Source organism: Schistocerca serialis, chromosome 11 (assembly GCF_023864345.2).
Source record: "Schistocerca serialis cubense isolate TAMUIC-IGC-003099 chromosome 11, iqSchSeri2.2, whole genome shotgun sequence".
NCBI lineage: Eukaryota > Metazoa > Arthropoda > Insecta > Orthoptera > Acrididae > Schistocerca > Schistocerca serialis.
In genome coordinates, this window is record NC_064648.1 from 2,985,723 (window position 1) to 2,999,340 (window position 13,618).

The window sequence follows — 13,618 nt, forward strand, 5'->3', positions numbered from 1 at the left end:
AGAACGACCATAAGGTGCCCGAGGCAGCAATAGACCCTTGGAGACAAGTCGGCTGGAGGACGATGTATTGAATCTCGACGCAATTTGAGTGTTCCATCGTCATTAGAAGGCCCTGAACGTTACAATTAACTATCATTTTTGCGTCGGATTCGAAAATCTAGACTCACAGGACAACGACCATAAGGTGCCCGAGGCAGCAATAGACCCTTGGAGACAAGTCGGCTGGAGGCCGATGTATTGAATCTCGACGCAATTTGAGTGTTCCATCGTCATTACAAGGCCCTGAACGTTACAATTAACTATCATTTTTGCGTCGGATTCGAAAATCTAGACTCACAGGACAACGACCATAAGGTGCCCGAGGCAGCAATAGACCCTTGGAGACAAGTCGGCTGGAGGACGATGTATTGGATCGCGACGCAATTTGAGTCTTCTATCGTCATTAGGAGGCGCTGAACGTTACAATTCACTATCATTTTTGCGTCGGATTCGAAAATCTATACTCACAGGAGAAGGACCATGTGGTGCCCGAGGCAGCAATAGACCCTTGGAGACAAGTCGGCTGGAGGCCGATGAATTGAATCTCGACGCAATTTGAGTGTTCCATCGGCATTAGGAGGCCCTGAACGTTACAATTAACTATCATTTTTGCGTCGGGTTCGAAAATCTAGACTCACAGGAGAACGACCATAAGGTGCCCGAGGCAGCAATAGACCCTTGGAGACAAGTCGGCTGGAGGCCGATGTATTGAATCTCGACGCAATTTGAGTGTTCCATCGTCATTAGAAGGCCCTGAACGTTACAATTAACTATCATTTTTGCGTCGGATTTGAAAATCTAGACTCACAGGACAACGACCATAAGGTGCCCGAGGCAGCAATAGACCCTTGGAGACAAGTCGGCTGGAGGCCGATGTATTGAATCTCGACGCAATTTGAGTGTTCCATCGTCATTACAAGGCCCTGAACGTTACAATTAACTATCATTTTTGAGTCGGATTCGAAAATCTAGACTCACAGGAGAACGGCCATAAGGTGCCCGATGCAGCAATAGACCCTTGGAGACAAGTCGGCTGGAGGCCGATGTATTGAATCTCGACGCAATTTGAGTGTTCCATCGGCATTAGGAGGCCCTGAACGTTACAATTAACTATCATTTTAGCGTCGGGTTCGAAAATCTAGACTCACAGGAGAACGACCATAAGGTGCCCGAGGCAGCAATAGACCCTTGGAGACAAGTCGGCTGGAGGACGATGTATTGAATCTCGACGCAATTTGAGAGTTCCATCGTCATTAGGCGGCCCTGAACGTTACAATTAACTATCATTTTTGCGTCGGATTCGAAAATCTAGAATTACAAGAGAACGACCATAAAGTGCCCGAGGCAGCATTAGATCCTTGGAGACAAGTCGGCTGGAGGACGATGTATTGTATCTCGACGCAATTTGAGTGTTCCATCGTCATTAGAAGGCCCTGAACGTTACAATTAACTATCATTTTTGCGTCGGATTCGATAATCTAGACTCACAGGAGAACGACCATAAGGTGCCCGAGGCAGCAATAGACCCTTGGAGACAAGTCGGCTGGAGGACGATGTATTGGATCGCGACGCAATTTGAGTCTTCTATCGTCATTAGGAGGCGCTGAACGTTACAATTCACTATCATTTTTGCGTCGGATTCGAAAATCTAGACTCACAGGAGAAGGATCATATTGTGCCCGAGACAGCAATATCCCCTTGGAGACAAGTCGGCAGGAGGACGATGTATTGAATCTCGACGCAATTTGAGTGTCCCATCGTCATTAGGAGGCCCTAAACCTTACAATTAACTATCATTTTTGCGTCGGATTCGATAATCTAAACTCACAGGAGAACGACCATAAGGTGCCCGAGGCAGCAATAGACCCTTGGAGACAAGTCGGCTGGAGGACGATGTATTGGATCGCGACGCAATTTGAGTCTTCTATCGTCACTAGTAGGCGCTGAACGTTACAATTCACTATCATTTTTGCGTCGGATTCGAAAATCTAGACTCACAGGAGAACGACCATAATGTGCCCGAGGCAGCAATAGACCCTTGGAGACAAGTCGGCTGGAGGACGATGAATTGGATCGCGACGCAATTTGAGTCCTCTATCGTCATTAGGAGGCGCTGAACGTTACAATTCACTATCATTTTTGCGTCGGATTCGAAAATCTATACTCACAGGAGAAGGACCATGTGGTGCCCGAGGCAGCGATATCCCGTTGGAGACAAGTAGGCTGGAGGCCGATGTATTGAATCTCGACGCAATTTGAGTGTTCCATCGTCATTAGAAGGCCCTGAACGTTACAATTAACTATCATTTTTGCGTCGGGTTCGAAAATCTAGACTCACAGGAGAACGACCATAAGGTGACCGAGGCAGCAATAGACCCTTGGAGACAAGTCGGCTGGAGGCCGATGTATTGAATCTCGACGCAATTTGAGTGTTCCATCGTCATTAGAAGGCCCTGAACGTTACAATTAACTATCATTTTTGCGTCGGATTCGAAAATCTAGACTCACAGGACAACGACCATAAGGTGCCCGAGGCAGCAATAGACCCTTGGAGACAAGTCGGCTGGAGGCCGATGGATTGAATCTCGACGCAATTTGAGTGTTCAATCGTCATTACAAGGCCCTGAACGTTACAATTAACTATCATTTTTGCGTCGGATTCGAAAATCTAGACTCACAGGAGAACGACCATAAGGTGCCCGAGGCAGCAATAGACCCTTGGAGACAAGTCGGCTGGAGGCCGATGTATTGATTCTCGACGCAATTTGAGTGTTCCATCGGCATTAGGAGGCCCTGAACGTTATAATTAACGATCATTTTTGCGTCGGATTCGATAATCTAAACTCACAGGAGAACGACCATAAGGTGCCCGAGGCAGCAACAGACCCTTGGAGACAAGTCGGCTGGAGGCCGATGTATTGAATCTCGACGCAATTTGAGTGTTCCATCGGCATTAGGAGGCCCTGAACGATACAATTAACTATCATTTTTGCGTCGGGTTCGAAAATCTAGACTCACAGGAGAACGACCATAAGGTGCCCGAGGCAGCAATAGACCCTTGGAGACAAGTCGGCTGGAGGCCGATGTATTGAATCTCGACGCAATTTGAGTGTTCCATCGTCATTACAAGGCCCTGAACGTTACAATTAACTATCATTTTTGCGTCGGATTTGAAAATCTAGACTCACAGGACAACGACCATAAGGTGCCCGAGGCAGCAATAGACCCTTGGAGACAAGTCGGCTGGAGGCCGATGTATTGAATCTCGACGCAATTTGAGTGTTCCATCGTCATTACAAGGCCCTGAACGTTACAATTGACTATCAATTTTGAGTCGGATTCGAAAATCTAGACTCAGAGGAGAACGACCATAAGGTGCCCGAGGCAGCAATAGACCCTTGGAGACAAGTCGGCTGGAGGACGATGTATTGGATCGCGACGCAATTTGAGTCTTCTATCGTCATTAGGAGGCGCTGAACGTTAGAATTCACTATCATTTTTGCGTCGGATTCGAAAATCTAGACTCACAGGAGAAGGACCATGTGGTGCCCGAGGCAGCGATATCCCCTTGGAGACAAGTAGGCTGGAGGCCGATGTATTGAATCTCGACGCAATTTGAGTGTTCCATCGTCATTAGAAGGCCCTGAACGTTACAATTAACTATCATTTTTGCGTCGGATTCGAAAATCTAGACTCACAGGACAACGACCATAAGGTGCCCGAGGCAGCAATAGACCCTTGGAGACAAGTCGGCTGGAGGCCGATGTATTGAATCTCGACGCAATTTGAGTGTTCCATCGTCATTACAAGGCCCTGAACGTTACAATTAACTATCATTTTTGCGTCGGATTCGAAAATCTAGACTCACAGGAGAACGACCATAAGGTGCCCGAGGCAGCAATAGACCCTTGGAGACAAGTCGGCTGGAGGCCGATGTATTGAATCTCGACGCAATTTGAGTGTTCCATCGGCATTAGGAGGCCCTGAACGTTATAATTAACGATCATTTTTGCGTCGGATTCGATAATCTAAACTCACAGGAGAACGACCATAAGGTGCCCGAGGCAGCAATATACCCTTGGAGACAAGTCGGCTGGAGGCCGATGTATTGAATCTCGACGCAATTTGAGTGTTCCATCGGCATTAGGAGGCCCTGAACGTTACAATTAACTATCATTTTTGCGTCGGGTTCGAAAATCTAGACTCACAGGAGAACGACCATAAGGTGCCCGAGGCAGCAATAGACCCTTGGAGACAAGTCGGCTGGAGGCCGAAGTATTGAATCTCGACGCAATTTGAGTGTTCCATCGTCATTAGAAGGCCCTGAACGTTACAATTAACTATCATTTTTGCGTCGGATTTGAAAATCTAGACTCACAGGACAACGACCATAAGGTGCCCGAGGCAGCAATAGACCCTTGGAGACAAGTCGGCTGGAGGCCGATGTATTGAATCTCGACGCAATTTGAGTGTTCCATCGTCATTACAAGGCCCTGAACGTTACAATTAACTATCATTTTTGAGTCGGATTCGAAAATCTAGACTCACAGGAGAACGACCATAAGGTGCCCGAGGCAGCAATAGACCCTTGGAGACAAGTCGGCTGGAGAACGATGTATTGGATCGCGACGCAATTTGAGTCTTCTATCGTCATTAGGAGGCGCTGAACGTTAGAATTCACTATCATTTTTGCGTCGGATTCGAAAATCTAGACTCACAGGAGAAGGACCATTAGGTGCCCGAGGCAGCGATATCCCCTTGGAGACAAGTAGGCTGGAGGCCGATGTATTGAATCTCGACGCAATTTGAGTGTTCCATCGTCATTAGAAGGCCCTGAACGTTACAATTAACTATCATTTTTGCGTCGGATTCGAAAATCTAGACTCACAGGACAACGACCATAAGGTCCCGATGCAGCAATAGACCCTTGGACACAAGTCGGCTGGAGGCCGATGTATTGAATCTCGACGCAATTTGAGTGTTCCATCGGCATTAGGAGGCCCTGAACGTTACAATTATCTATCATTTTTGCGTCGGGTTCGAAAATCTAGACTCACAGGAGAACGACCATAAGGTGCCCGATGCAGCAATAGACCCTTGGAGACAAGTCGGCTGGAGGCCGATGTATTGAATCTCGACGCAATTTGAGTGTTCCATCGGCATTAGGAGGCCCTGAACGTTACAATTAACTATCATTTTAGCGTCGGGTTCGAAAATCTAGACTCACAGGAGAACGACCATAAGGTGCCCGAGGCAGCAATAGACCCTTGGAGACAAGTCGGCTGGAGGACGATGTATTGAATCTCGACGCAATTTGAGAGTTCCATCGTCATTAGGCAGCCCTGAACGTTACAATTAACTATCATTTTTGCGTCGGATTCGAAAATCTAGAATTACAAGAGAAGGACCATAAAGTGCCCGAGGCAGCATTAGATCCTTGGAGACAAGTCGGCTGGAGGACGATGTATTGTATCTCGACGCAATTTGAGTGTTCCATCGTCATTAGAAGGCCCTGAACGTTACAATTAACTATCATTTTTGCGTCGGATTCGATAATCTAGACTCACAGGAGAACGACCATAAGGTGCCCGAGGCAGCAATAGACCCTTGGAGACAAGTCGGCTGGAGGACGATGTATTGGATCGCGACGCAATTTGAGTCTTCTATCGTCATTAGGAGGCGCTGAACGTTACAATTCACTATCATTTTTGCGTCGGATTCGAAAATCTAGACTCACAGGAGAAGGATCATATTGTGCCCGAGACAGCAATATCCCCTTGGAGACAAGTCGGCTGGAGGACGATGTATTGAATCTCGACGCAATTTGAGTGTCCCATCGTCATTAGGAGGCCCTAAACCTTACAATTAACTATCATTTTTGCGTCGGATTCGATAATCTAAACTCACAGGAGAACGACCATAAGGTGCCCGAGGCAGCAATAGACCCTTGGAGACAAGTCGGCTGGAGGACGATGTATTGTATCGCGACGCAATTTGAGTCTTCTATCGTCTTTAGGAGGCGCTGAACGTTACAATTCACTATCACTTTTGCGTCGGATTCGAAAATCTAGACTCACAGGAGAACGACTATAATGTGCCCGAGGCAGCAATAGACCCTTGGAGACAAGTCGGCTGGAGGACGATGTATTGGATCGCGACGCAATTTGAGTCTTCTATCGTCATTAGGAGGCGCTGAACGTTACAATTCACTATCATTTTTGCGTCGGATTCGAAAATCTATACTCACAGGAGAAGGACCATGTGGTGCCCGAGGCAGCGATATCCCCTTGGAGACAAGTAGGCTGGAGGCCGATGTATTGAATCTCGACGCAATTTGAGTGTTCCATCGTCATTAGAAGGCCCTGAACGTTACAATTAACTATCATTTTTGCGTCGGATTCGAAAATCTAGACTCACAGGACAACGACCATAAGGTGCCCGAGGCAGCAATAGACCCTTGGAGACAAGTCGGCTGGAGGCCGATGTATTGAATCTCGACGCAATTTGAGTGTTCCATCGTCATTACAAGGCCCTGAACGTTACAATTAACTATCATTTTTGCGTCGGATTCGAAAATCTAGACTCACAGGAGAACGACCATAAGGTGCCCGAGGCAGCAATAGACCCTTGGAGACAAGTCGGCTGGAGGCCGATGTATTGAATCTCGACGCAATTTGAGTGTTCCATCGGCATTAGGAGGCCCTGAACGTTATAATTAACGATCATTATTGCGTCGGATTCGATAATCTAAACTCACAGGAGAACGACCATAAGGTGCCCGAGGCAGCAATAGACCCTTGGAGACAAGTCGGCTGGAGGACGATGTATTGGATCGCGACGCAATTTGAGTCTTCTATCGTCATTAGGAGGCGCTGAACGTTACAATTCACTATCATTTTTGCGTCGGATTCGAAAATCTATACTCACAGGAGAAGGACCATGTAGTGCCCGAGGCAGCGATATCCCCTTGGAGACAAGTAGGCTGGAGGCCGATGTATTGAATCTCGACGCAATTTGAGTGTTCCATCGTCATTAGAAGGCCCTGAACGTTACAATTAACTATCATTTTTGCGTCGGATTCCAAAATCTAGACTCACAGGACAACGACCATAAGGTGCCCGAGGCAGCAATAGACCCTTGGAGACAAGTCGGCTGGAGGCCGATGTATTGAATCTCGACGCAATTTGAGTGTTCCATCGTCATTACAAGGCCCTGAACGTTACAATTAACTATCATTTTTGCGTCGGATTCGAAAATCTAGACTCACAGGAGAACGACCATAAGGTGCCCGAGGCAGCAATAGACCCTTGGAGACAAGTCGGCTGGAGGCCGATGTATTGAATCTCGACGCAATTTGAGTGTTCCATCGGCATTAGGAGGCCTTGAACGTTATAATTAACGATCATTTTTGCGTCGGATTCGATAATCTAAACTCACAGGAGAACGACCATAAGGTGCCCGAGGCAGCAATAGACCCTTGGAGACAAGTCGGCTGGAGGCCGATGTATTGAATCTCGACGCAATTTGAGTGTTCCATCGGCATTAGGAGGCCCTGAACGTTACAATTAACTATCATTTTAGCGTCGGGTTCGAAAATCTAGACTCACAGGAGAACGACCATAATGTGCCCGAGGCAGCAATAGACCCTTGGAGACAAGTCGGCTGGAGGACGATGTATTGGATCGCGACGCAATTTGAGTCCTCTATCGTCATTAGGAGGCGCTGAACGTTACAATTCACTATCATTTTTGCGTCGGATTCGAAAATCTATACTCACAGGAGAAGGACCATGTGGTGCCCGAGGCAGCGATATCCCGTTGGAGACAAGTAGGCTGGAGGCCGATGTATTGAATCTCGACGCAATTTGAGTGTTCCATCGTCATTAGAAGGCCCTGAACGTTACAATTAACTATCATTTTTGCGTCGGGTTCGAAAATCTAGACTCACAGGAGAACGACCATAAGGTGACCGAGGCAGCAATAGACCCTTGGAGACAAGTCGGCTGGAGGACGATGTATTGAATCTCGACGCAATTTGAGTGTTCCATCGTCATTAGAAGGCCCTGAACGTTACAATTAACTATCATTTTTGCGTCGGATTCGAAAATCTAGACTCACAGGACAACGACCATAAGGTGCCCGAGGCAGCAATAGACCCTTGGAGACAAGTCGGCTGGAGGCCGATGTATTGATTCTCGACGCAATTTGAGTGTTCCATCGTCATTACAAGGCCCTGAACGTTACAATTAACTATCATTTTTGCGTCGGATTCGAAAATCTAGAATCACAGGAGAACGACCATAAGGTGCCCGAGGCAGCAATAGACCCTTGGAGACAAGTCGGCTGGAGGACGATGTGTTGGATCGCGACGCAATTTGAGTCTTCTATCGTCATTAGGAGGCGCTGAACGTTACAATTCACTATCATTTTTGCGTCGGATTCGAAAATCTATACTCACAGGAGAAGGACCATGTGGTGCCCGAGGCAGCGATATCCCCTTGGAGACAAGTAGGCTGGAGGCCGATGTATTGAATCTCGACGCAATTTGAGTGTTCCATCGTCATTAGAAGGCCCTGAACGTTACAATTAACTATCATTTTTGCGTCGGATTCCAAAATCTAGACTCACAGGACAACGACCATAAGGTGCCCGAGGCAGCAATAGACCCTTGGAGACAAGTCGGCTGGAGGCCGATGTATTGAATCTCGACGCAATTTGAGTGTTCCATCGTCATTACAAGGCCCTGAACGTTACAATTAACTATCATTTTTGCGTCGGATTCGAAAATCTAGACTCACAGGAGAACGACCATAAGGTGCCCGAGGCAGCAATAGACCCTTGGAGACAAGTCGGCTGGAGGCCGATGTATTGAATCTCGACGCAATTTGAGTGTTCCATCGGCATTAGGAGGCCTTGAACGTTATAATTAACGATCATTTTTGCGTCGGATTCGATAATCTAAACTCACAGGAGAACGACCATAAGGTGCCCGAGGCAGCAATAGACCCTTGGAGACAAGTCGGCTGGAGGCCGATGTATTGAATCTCGACGCAATTTGAGTGTTCCATCGGCATTAGGAGGCCCTGAACGTTACAATTAACTATCATTTTAGCGTCGGGTTCGAAAATCTAGACTCACAGGAGAACGACCATAATGTGCCCGAGGCAGCAATAGACCCTTGGAGACAAGTCGGCTGGAGGACGATGTATTGGATCGCGACGCAATTTGAGTCCTCTATCGTCATTAGGAGGCGCTGAACGTTACAATTCACTATCATTTTTGCGTCGGATTCGAAAATCTATACTCACAGGAGAAGGACCATGTGGTGCCCGAGGCAGCGATATCCCGTTGGAGACAAGTAGGCTGGAGGCCGATGTATTGAATCTCGACGCAATTTGAGTGTTCCATCGTCATTAGAAGGCCCTGAACGTTACAATTAACTATCATTTTTGCGTCGGGTTCGAAAATCTAGACTCACAGGAGAACGACCATAAGGTGACCGAGGCAGCAATAGACCCTTGGAGACAAGTCGGCTGGAGGACGATGTATTGAATCTCGACGCAATTTGAGTGTTCCATCGTCATTAGAAGGCCCTGAACGTTACAATTAACTATCATTTTTGCGTCGGATTCGAAAATCTAGACTCACAGGACAACGACCATAAGGTGCCCGAGGCAGCAATAGACCCTTGGAGACAAGTCGGCTGGAGGCCGATGTATTGATTCTCGACGCAATTTGAGTGTTCCATCGTCATTACAAGGCCCTGAACGTTACAATTAACTATCATTTTTGCGTCGGATTCGAAAATCTAGAATCACAGGAGAACGACCATAAGGTGCCCGAGGCAGCAATAGACCCTTGGAGACAAGTCGGCTGGAGGACGATGTGTTGGATCGCGACGCAATTTGAGTCTTCTATCGTCATTAGGAGGCGCTGAACGTTACAATTCACTATCATTTTTGCGTCGGATTCGAAAATCTATACTCACAGGAGAAGGACCATGTGGTGCCCGAGGCAGCGATATCCCCTTGGAGACAAGTAGGCTGGAGGCCGATGTATTGAATCTCGACGCAATTTGAGTGTTCCATCGTCATTAGAAGGCCCTGAACGTTACAATTAACTATCATTTTTGCGTCGGATTCGAAAATCTAGACTCACAGGACAACGACCATAAGGTGCCCGAGGGAGCAATAGACCCTTGGAGACAAGTCGGCTGGAGGCCGATGTATTGAATCTCGACGCAATTTGAGTGTTCCATCGGCATTAGGAGGCCCTGAACGTTATAATTAACGATCATTTTTGCGTCGGATTCGATAATCTGAACTCACAGGAGAACGACCATAAGGTGCCCGAGGCAGCAATAGACCCTTGGAGACAAGTCGGCTGGAGGCCGATGTATTGAATCTCGACGCAATTTGAGTGTTCCATCGGCATTAGGAGGCCCTGAACGTTACAATTTACTATCATTTTTGCGTCGGGTTCGAAAATCTAGACTCACAGGAGAACGACCATAAGGTGCCCGAGGCAGCAATAGACCCTTGGAGACAAGTCGGCTGGAGGCCGATGTATTGAATCTCGACGCAATTTGAGTGTTCCATCGGCATTAGGAGGCCCTGAACGTTACAATTAACTATCATTTTTGCGTCGGATTCGAAAATCTAGACTCACAGGAGAACGACCATAAGGTGCCCGAGGCAGCAATAGACCCTTGGAGACAAGTCGGCTGGAGGACGATGTATTGGATCGCGACGCAATTTGAGTGTTCCATCGTCATTAGGAGGCCCTGAACGTTACAATTAACTATCATTTTTGAGTCGGATTCGAAAATCTAGACTCACAGGAGAACGACCATAAGGTGCCCGAGGCAGCAATAGACCCTTGGAAACAAGTCGGCTGGAGGACGATGTATTGGATCGCGACGCAATTTGAGTCTTCTATCGTCATTAGGAGGCGCTGAACGTTACAATTCACTATCATTTTTGCGTCGGATTCGAAAATCTTGACTCACAGGAGAAGGACCATGTGGTGCCCGAGGCAGCGATATCCCCTTGGAGACAAGTAGGCTGGAGGCCGATGTATTGAATCTCGACGCAATTAGAGTGTTCCATCGTCATTAGAAGGCCCTGAACGTTACAATTAACTATCATTTTTGCGTCGGCTTCGAAAATCTAGACTCACAGGACAACGACCATAAGGTGCCCGATGCAGCAATAGACCCTTGGAGACAAGTCGGCTGGAGGCCGATGTATTGAATCTCGACGCAATTTGAGTGTTCCATCGGCATTAGGAGGCCCTGAACGTTACAATTAACTATCATTTTTGCATCGGGTTCGAAGATCTAGACTCACAGGAGAACGACCATAAGGTGCCCGAGGCAGCAATAGACCCTTGGAGACAGGTCGGCTGGAGGCCGATGTATTGAATCTCGACGCAATTTGAGTGTTCCATCGGCATTAGGAGGCCCTGAACGTTACAATTAACTATCATTTTAGCGTCGGGTTCGAAAATCTAGACTCACAGGAGAACGACCATAAGGTGCCCGAGGCAGCAATAGACCCTTGGAGACAAGTCGGCTGGAGGACGATGTATTGAATCTCGACGCAATTTGAGAGTTCCATCGTCATTAGGCGGCCCTGAACGTTACAATTAACTATCATTTTTGCGTCGGATTCGAAAATCTAGAATTACAAGAGAACGACCATAAAGTGCCCGAGGGAGCATTAGATCCTTGGAGACAAGTCGGCTGGAGGACGATGTATTGTATCTCGACGTAATTTGAGTGTTCCATCGTCATTAGAAGTCCCTGAACGTTACAATTAACTATCATTTTTGCGTCGGATTCGAAAATCTAGACTCACAGGAGAACGACCATAAGGTGCCCGAGGCAGCAATAGACCCTTGGAGACAAGTCGGCAGGAGGACGATGTTTTGGATCGCGACGCAATTTGAGTCTTCTATCGTCATTAGGAGGCGCTGAACGTTACAATTCACTATCATTTTTGCGTCGGATTCGAAAATCTAGACTCACAGGAGAAGGATCATATTGTGCCCGAGACAGAAATATCCCCTTGGAGACAAGTCGGCTAGAGGACGATGTATTGAATCTCGACGCAATTTGAGTGTTCCATCGTCATTACAAGGCCCTGAACGTTACAATTAACTATCATTTTTGCGTCGGATTCGAAAATCTAGACTCACAGGACAACGACCATAAGGTGCCCGAGGCAGCAATAGACCCTTGGAGACAAGTCGGCTGGAGGCCGATGTATTGAATCTCGACGCAATTTGAGTGTTCCATCGGCATTAGGAGGCCCTGAACGTTATAATTAACGATCATTTTTGCGTCGGATTCGATAATCTAAACTCACAGGAGAACGACCATAAGGTGCCCGAGGCAGCAATAGACCCTTGGAGACAAGTCGGCTGGAGGCCGATGTATTGAATCTCGACGCAATTTGAGTGTTCCATCGGCATTAGGAGGCCCTGAACGTTACAATTAACTATCATTTTTGCGTCGGGTTCGAAAATCTAGACTCACAGGAGAACGACCATAAGGTGCCCGAGGCAGCAATAGACCCTTGGAGACAAGTCGGCTGGAGGCCGATGTATTGAATCTCGACGCAATTTGAGTGTTCCATCGTCATTACAAGGCCCTGAACGTTACAATTAACTATCATTTTTGCGTCGGATTCGAAAATCTAGACTCACAGGAGAACGACCATAAGGTGCCCGAGGCAGCAATAGACCCTTGGAGACAAGTTGGCTGGAGGACGATGTATTGGATCGCGACGCAATTTGAGTCTTCTATCGTCATTAGGAGGCGCTGAACGTTACAATTCACTATCATTTTTGCGTCGGATTCGAAAATCTAGACTCACAGGAGAACGACCATAAGGTGCCCGAGGCAGCAATAGACCCTTGGAGACAAGTCGGCTGGAGGCCGATGTATTGAATCTCGACGCAATTTGAGTGTTCCATCGTCATTAGGAGGCCCTGAACGTTACAATTAACTATCATTTTTGCGTCGGGTTCGAAAATCTAGACTCACAGGAGAACGACCATAAGGTGACCGAGGCAGCAATAGACCCTTGGAGACAAGTCGGCTGGAGGACGATGTATTGAATCTCGACGCAATTTGAGTGTTCCATCGTCATTAGAAGGCCCTGAACGTTACAATTAACTATCATTTTTGCGTCGGATTCGAAAATCTAGACTCACAGGACAACGACCATAAGGTGCCCGAGGCAGCAATAGACCCTTGGAGACAAGTCGGCTGGAGGACGATGTATTGGATCGCGACGCAATTTGAGTCTTCTATCGTCATTAGGAGGCACTGAACGTTACAATTCACTATCATTTTAGCGTCGGATTCGAAAATCTATACTCACAGGAGAAGGACCATGTGGTGCCCGAGGCAGCGATATCCCCTTGGAGACAAGTAGGCTGGAGGCCGATGTATTGAATCTCGACGCACTTTGAGTGTTCCATCGTCATTAGAAGGCCCTGAACGTTACAATTAACTATCATTTTTGCGTCGGATTCGAAAATCTAGACTCACAGGACAACGACCATAAGGTGCC